This window comes from Palaemon carinicauda, chromosome 11, assembly GCF_036898095.1.
Source record: "Palaemon carinicauda isolate YSFRI2023 chromosome 11, ASM3689809v2, whole genome shotgun sequence".
Taxonomy (NCBI): domain Eukaryota; kingdom Metazoa; phylum Arthropoda; class Malacostraca; order Decapoda; family Palaemonidae; genus Palaemon; species Palaemon carinicauda.
The window spans coordinates 70,110,045-70,117,544 of record NC_090735.1 but is presented as its reverse complement, the minus strand read 5'-3'; the positions used below and the strand labels follow the sequence as shown (position 1 = coordinate 70,117,544).

Genomic DNA, 7,500 nt, shown 5'->3' with positions numbered 1-7,500 from the left:
CGGAGTAGGATCAATTCTTAGAAAATTCTGAAGTGGATGCTTTATCTGTTAGCTTTATTTCTGTTCAGTCAGTATCTGGTGCAAACCTTGTCTATTGAAATTGGAGATTCAAATGGAATAATAATGTAATTTGGTTGCTATGATTTTTGTTCAATATCATTTTTAATATCGAAATGTGACATGATTAACAAATATCCGTGGCATGAAAACTCCATAATTCTATAATTGTTCAATAAGACTACCGGTTCTCAGTGTAATGCATGTTGCAAACAAAGCCTAGGTTTTAATTTAATAGGTAGCTAGTATGGTATGGTGGTCTTTATTGCTTCTATAAAAGAATAGTACAGTATATAGGATGGAAATGGAAGAAAGGAAAATTTTCAAAGAAATAAAAAATAGTCCAATATGAAGAAATTTAGAAAGTTTCGTGATAGAAAGCTTGGATTTTACGGAAACCTTCGAAATTTGATAAAACTAAAACTAAATAATCAACATCTTCTGTTCAGTAATTGCTGCTAGAAGGTGGTAAAAGACACGTGGAAGATTGAATTCATCCTCTCTCTCTCTCTCTCTCTCTCTCTCTCTCTCTCTCTCTCTCTCTCTCTCTCTCTCTCTCTCTCTCTCTCTCTCTCTCTCTCTCGTGTTAAAAGTTCATTACATATGAGCTTGAAATGAAGATATTGTTTCTAATATGATTCAACGTTGGAAGAACTGAAGAGACTAACTACAATTCGACGAGTCAACAATTGCTATTGGTTTTTACAGTTAAACGGAAGGATGAAGACGCTCCAATATTTACAGACATAACTCCAGAATATTCTTTAGATGATGAGGTTTCCCAGCATTGTATAATCATATAATTAAAGAAATTGTACAGATTACTGCTGAAAGGATTTATATATTTTATCGAGATGCTGTTATTACATAATGCAGTTTTTTATAATATTTAATTATAAGGTGAAAATGGTTACAAAAACAGGAATCGTGGCACTAAAATAGCTTAAGATTTCGTCAACATCCCCGGGCTTACAGTGCTCCCCAACCACCCGACTGTTTTAATCATGTTTTCCGACCAGCCCTCTTTTGATATTGCTAGATCTGCGCTTGCAAATGGAAAGAGCAATCTGAGATTAACAGACTCAGGAAGATAAGCTCAGAGTTTGGCAATAGAAAAAACATACCATAATCAGTAGAAAGAGTAATTAGAGATTAGGAATAAGAAAGATAAGCTCCAAGTTTGGCAATAGAAAAAAACATACCGTGACAAGTAGAAAGAGTGATCAGAGATTAATGGGCTTTGGAAGATAAACTCTACATTTGGAAATAGAAGGAAGCATACTGTGACAGGTAGAAGGAACAATCATAGATTAACAGACTTAGGAATATAAGCTCTAAGTTTGGCAATAAAAAAAAACGTACCATACCAGTAAAAACAGTAATCAGAGATTAACAGACTGAAAAAAAATCTCAAAGGTTGGCAATGGAATGAAACATACCGTGATAAATTGAAAGAGCAATCAGAGATTAACAGACTTTGGGAAATAAGCTATAGATTTTAGAAATAGAAGGAAACATACTGTGACAGGTAGAAGGAACAATCATAGATTAACAGACTTATAATGATAAGCTCGAAGTTTGACAATGGAAGAAACATACCATAACCAATAAAAAAAATAATCAGAGATTAGCAGACTCAGAAAAATAAGCTTTAAATTTGCCAATAGAAGGAAACATACCGTGACGAGTAGAAAGCAATCAGAGATTAAGAGACTTTGGATTGATTGATTGATTGATTTGAAGTTCTCTGGCATCCTGGAAGAGACTTTGGAAGATATGCTGTAAGGTTGGAAATAGAAGTAAAGATACCATGACGAATAGAAAGAGCAATCAGAGATTGACAGACTCAGGGAGTTAGGCTCTAAGTTTGGCAATAGAAAAAAAAAACTACCAGAACAAGTAGTAAGAGCGATCAGAGATTAACAGACGTTGAAAGATGAGCTCTAAGTTTGGCAATAAAAAGAGCAATCACCGATTACAAGACTATGGAAAATAATCTTTAAGGTTGGCAATTGAACGAAACATACCGAGAGAAGTAGAAAGAGCTATCAGAGATTAACAGACTTTGGAAGATAAGTTCTAAGGTTGGAAATAGAAAGAAACATACAATGATAAGTAGAAGGGACAATCATAGATTAACAGACTTAGGAAAATAAGATCTAAGTCTGGCAATAAAAAAAAAAAAACATACCATAACCAGTAGAAAGAATAATCAGAGATTAACACTCATAAAGATAAGCTCTAAGGCTGAAAATAGAGAAAAACACACCCTGACAAGTAGGAAGAGCAATCAAAGATTAACAGACTCAGAAAGATAAGCTCTATGTTTAGTAATAGAAGAAAACATACCGTGACAAGTAGAAAGAGTAATCAGAGATTAACAGACTGGAAAATAATCTTCAAGGTTGGCAATGGAATGAAATATACCATGACAAGTAAAAAGACCAATAAGAAATCAACAGACTTTGAAAGATAAGCTCCAAGTTTGGCAATAGAAGAAAGCATAACGTGATAAGTAGAAAGAACAATCAAAGATTAGTATACTCTGGAAAATAATCTCCAAGGTTAGCAATGGAACGAAAAATATTGTGAAAAATAGAAAGAGCCATCAGAGATTAACAAACTGGAAAATAATCTTCAAGGTTGGCAATGGAACGATATATACCATGACCAGTAGAAAGAACAATAAGAAATTAACAGACATTGGAAGATAATCTTTAAGGTTAGAAATAGAAGGAAACATACTGTGATAAGTAGAAAAAGTAATCAGAGGTTAACAGACTTTGGAAGATGAGCAATAAGGTTGAAAATAGAAGGAAAGATACCGTGACGAGTCGAAAGAGCAATGCGAGAATAACACACTAAGGGAGTTAAGCTCTATGTTAGTCAATAGAAGAAACATACCATAACTAGTAGAAAGAGTAATAAGAGATTAACAGACTCAGAAAGATAACCTCTAAGTTGGGCAATAAAAGAAAATATACCGTAATAAGTAGAAAGAGCAATCAGAGATTAACAGACTGTGGAAAGTAATCTCTAAGGTTGGCAATGGAACGGAGCATACCATGAAAAGTAGAAAGAGCAATCAGAGAATAACAGACTTTGAAAGATGAGTTCTAAGGTTGGAAATAGAAGGAAACACACCCTGACAAGTAGAAAGGGCAATCAGAGATTAATAACTCGGGGAGATGAGCTCTGAGTCTGGCTATAGAAGAACTTATCATAACCTGTAGAAAGAATAATTAGAGATTAACAGATTCAGAAAAATAAGTTCTCAGTTTAGCAATAGAAGAAAACATAAGGTGTCAAGTAGAAAGAGAAATCAGAGATTACCAGACTTGGGAAAGTAATCTCCAAGGTTGGCAATGGAACGAAAAAAAGTAACCAAAGGTTAACAGACTCTGGGAAATGATATCCAAGGCTGACAATGGAACGAAACATATCATGACAAGTAGAAAGAGCAATCTGAGATTATCAGACTTTGGAAGATAATTTCTAAGGTTGTAAATAGGAGGAAATATAGTTTGATAAGTAGAAAAAGAAACCAGAGATTAACAGACTGTAAAGATATCCCCAAGGTTGGCAATGGAACAAAACATACCGTGACTAGTAGAAAGAGCAACCAGAGATTAACAGAAATTGGAAGATTAACACACTTTGGCCGATAAGCACTAATGTAAGAAATGGAACAAAACATACTGTGACAAGTAGAAAGAGCATTTAGAGATTAACAGACTTTGGAAAATAATCTCCAATGTTTATAATTGAACAAACCATACCGTGTCAAGAAGAAGAGTTATTAGAGATGAACAGACTTTGAAAGATAAGCTCTAAGACTGGAAATAGAAGAAAATATACTGTGACAATTAGAAAGAGCAATCAGATATTAACAGACTCTGAAAAATAATCTCTAAGGTTGGTAATGGAACGAAATATACCGTGACAAGTAGAAAGAGCAATCAGAGATTAACAGACTGGAAGATAAGCTCTAGAATTGGAAATGGAAGGAAACGTGCCGTGACAAGTAGAAAGAGTAATCAGAGATTAACAGACTCAGGAAGATAAGCTCTATGTGTAGCAAGAGAAAAAGTTACCATAACCAATAGAAAGAGTAATCAGAGGTTACCTGACTCAGAAAGATAATCACTAATGTTGGCACTCGAACAAAATATACCGTGGCAAGTAGAAAGAGCAAACAGAGATTTGAAGGTGATCTCCAAGGTTGGCAATGGAATGAAACATACCATGACAAGTATGAAGACCAATCAGAGAGTAACAGACTTTGAAGATAAGCTTTAGGTTTAGCAATAGAAGGAAACATACCGTGACAAGTAGAAAGGGCAATCAGAGATTAACAGAGTTTGGAAGATAAGCTCTAAGGTTGGAAATAGAAGGAAACATACCGTGATAAGTAGATAGAATAATCAGATATTAACAGACTCTGGAAAATAATCTTTCAGGGTAGCAATGGAACGAAACACCATGAAAAGTATAAAGAGCAATCAGAGATTTACTGACTTCGGTAGATAAGCTCCAAGGCTGGAAATAGAAAGAAACACACCTTGACAAGTAGTAAGAACAGTCAGAGATTAACAGACTTTACAAGATAAGCTCTAAGGTTGGCAATGGAACGAAACATACTGTGATGAGTCGAAAGAGCAATCAGAGATAACATACTTTGGAAGATAAGCTCTAAGGTTGGAAATAGATGGAAACACACCGTGACAAGTAGTAAGAACAATCGGAGATTAACAGACTTTGAAAGATAAGCTCTAAGGTTGTACTGTGACGTCGAAAGAGCAAACAGAGATTAACAGACTTTGGAAGATAATCTCTAAGTTTGGTAATGGAACGAAACATACTGTGACGAGTCGAAAGAACAATCAGAGATTAACAGACTCTGGAAAACAATATCAAATATTGGCAATGGAATGAAACTTAGTGTGACAAGTAGAAAGAGCAATCAGAAATTTAATATCTTTGCAATGAAGATTGTCAATATTTACTTAGACCCTTTTTCATATGTTGACCGTGAATGAATCTCGTTTATAAGTATAACAATAATAACCAGAATCGCGGTCTGGATCCAGAGTTTAATGGGTTTTTTTTTTCCGGAGGACAATAATTTTTTGAAATTTAGAGAAAATCCGGCTTGAAGCTTTGACGTAATCGTTCTCACAAAAAATGGACAGTGAAGGTAATAAAGACTGAACAGATCTGCACCAATCATGGAAAATTATACTAACAAGATCCCTCAACTTTCTTTTGTTTCAGAGAGAGAGAGAGAGAGAGAGAGAGAGAGAGAGAGAGAGAGAGAGAGAGAGAGAGAGAGAGAGAGAGAGAGAGAACAGCCCTTTTGAGCATTGTGCCAGATATCTCTTTTTCTCGTCGTCTATTGCTTGCCAAATGGCGGTCGAAGAATGCAGAAACTATATTTCAAAACTCGGTATGATCTCTTCTTCCTGTCTAAAAGTTGAAGAAAATCTATTGTAAGTTATTGAAATATCATTGTAAGTTAAAAACATTTCATTGTAAATTACAGAAATTCTATGAGTGTTAAGGAAATTTCCTTATAAATTAAAGGAATTCCATTTTGCCAAAAAGTTTCTTTTGCAGATGTAGTATAATTTTTATTATAATATCTAAAAACAATATACTGTATAACTGCTGTCTTCTAAACAAGAGACTCAGATTGTTTTTTTTTTTTTTTTAGAAATTATGTTAAAATAGTAATTTCGATTTTTTTTCCAGTCTTTAAAATCATTGCTCAAATATATTGGACTTTGAAGTAAGTGTAGAGTGGCTAATTAATATCACGGTCTTAATTCCGACACTAAGTAATGATCGGAGTACGCACTTACACCTTACCTTAAGGATATGCCTCTGTGTGTATCCGTTTCTACGTGTCTGCATAATGCCTATTCGAAATATTGAAAGATGCTGATTTTTTCATGTTTGTGTGTGTATGTTTGTGTGTATGAGTTTGCGCGTATGTATTAGCAGGGCGCAAACCAAATTTGATGAAAAGGGGTCCAACTAGCGTATTGGAAATGTCCCTGCCAGGCGATTTGCTGGACTAGGACTTAAGACCCACTCAAGTTCGATAGTTTCTTGTAAGTGTCTGTAACCTCACAATCCTTGTGAACTTAGGTTAAGGGTTTTGGGAGAGCCTATAGGTCTACCTGCTGAGTCATCAGCCATCATTGCTTGGCCCTCCTTGGTCGTAGCTTGATGGAGAGGGGTGTGGGCTTGGTTGCTTATCATATGTGAATATGAAAGGTCTCTAGGGCATTGTCAGTATCCCTTGGCTCTGCCATTAATGAACAACTTTTAAATCTTTAAATTAGGTGCTTTTTTCCGAGATGCCCCATTTGTTTTCCCTGAAATGACATTGGAATTAAGGCTTTGTTGATGTAAAACCTACCGCAAAGATGAACAAGTTTCATCCGAAGAAAAATTCAAATTTTAAATAGTGAACAAATTTGATCAATCTCTGTACTGAGAAATCCTATAACTCTATAGTGTACTTTGTAAGCGTAAGTATAGACATGTAGAATCACACACATACAGACACACACACACACGCACATATATATATATATATATATATATATATATATATATATATATATATATATATATATTTATATATATACATATATATATATATATATATATATATATATATATATATATATATATATATGTGTGTGTGTGTGTGTGTGCGTGTGTGTCTGTATGTGTGCGATTCTACATGTCCATACCTACGCGTATAAAGTACACTATAATTTAGTGCGTGCGTACAAATGTATTCATTATTTACCCAACTCTCTACATTGTCTGAGAGTCTCTCTCTCTCTCTCTCTCTCTCTCTCTCTCTCTCTCTCTCTCTCTCTCTCTCTCTCTTCTTTAGATGCAGCCCTTGTGGGTGTTGGCAACATCCAACATGAGAACGGCCAGTGAACATTTCCCCTTTGAGTGCGGCACAACCTTTATCGGTCGCTATGAGCTTCGGTCTTGTGCGAGCAGTGCAATGATTCGCTTCATATTACTGGCTTTCTTGGCGTTCTAGTGTTTTGCTATTGTTGTTGTTGTTATTGTTAAACGTTCCTCTTATTGTTGTTGTTGTTGCTGTTGTTGTTGTTGTTGTAAATACTGGAATTTTTAGCTTTGTCATATTCAGATTCCTTTCGTGTTTGGCATCATATTTTTATTTCCTGTTTTGGTGAGGGCAAGGAACGTAAGTATGAGGAAACTATAGGTAAACTAAGTGAGGAATATTGTGGAAATTTCTCTATTCACTACGGTGTGCTTTGCTCGTTGTAATTGTATCTGTCTATCGATGTATCTATTTATTTGTATATATATATATATATATATATATATATATATATATATATATTAATATATATATATATATATATATGTGTGTGTGTGTGTGTG

At 34.7% G+C, this 7,500-nt stretch overlaps 1 protein-coding gene across 4 annotated transcripts in view; it reads left to right on the top strand.

Annotated features, from left to right (window-relative positions):
* tun (tungus) overlaps positions 1-7,500 on the top strand; it is a 285,848-nt gene that overhangs the window by 36,459 nt on the left and 241,889 nt on the right. Inside the window, exon 1 of one of the 4 annotated variants that reach the window (XM_068383098.1) lies at positions 7,024-7,055. The exons of 2 other annotated variants lie outside the window; for them this stretch is intronic. The gene's annotated coding sequence lies outside the window, so the exon portion shown is untranslated. Of the gene's footprint in view, positions 1-7,023; positions 7,077-7,500 lie in introns of those variants that run through there. One more of the 4 variants, XM_068383101.1, reaches the window with a different exon arrangement.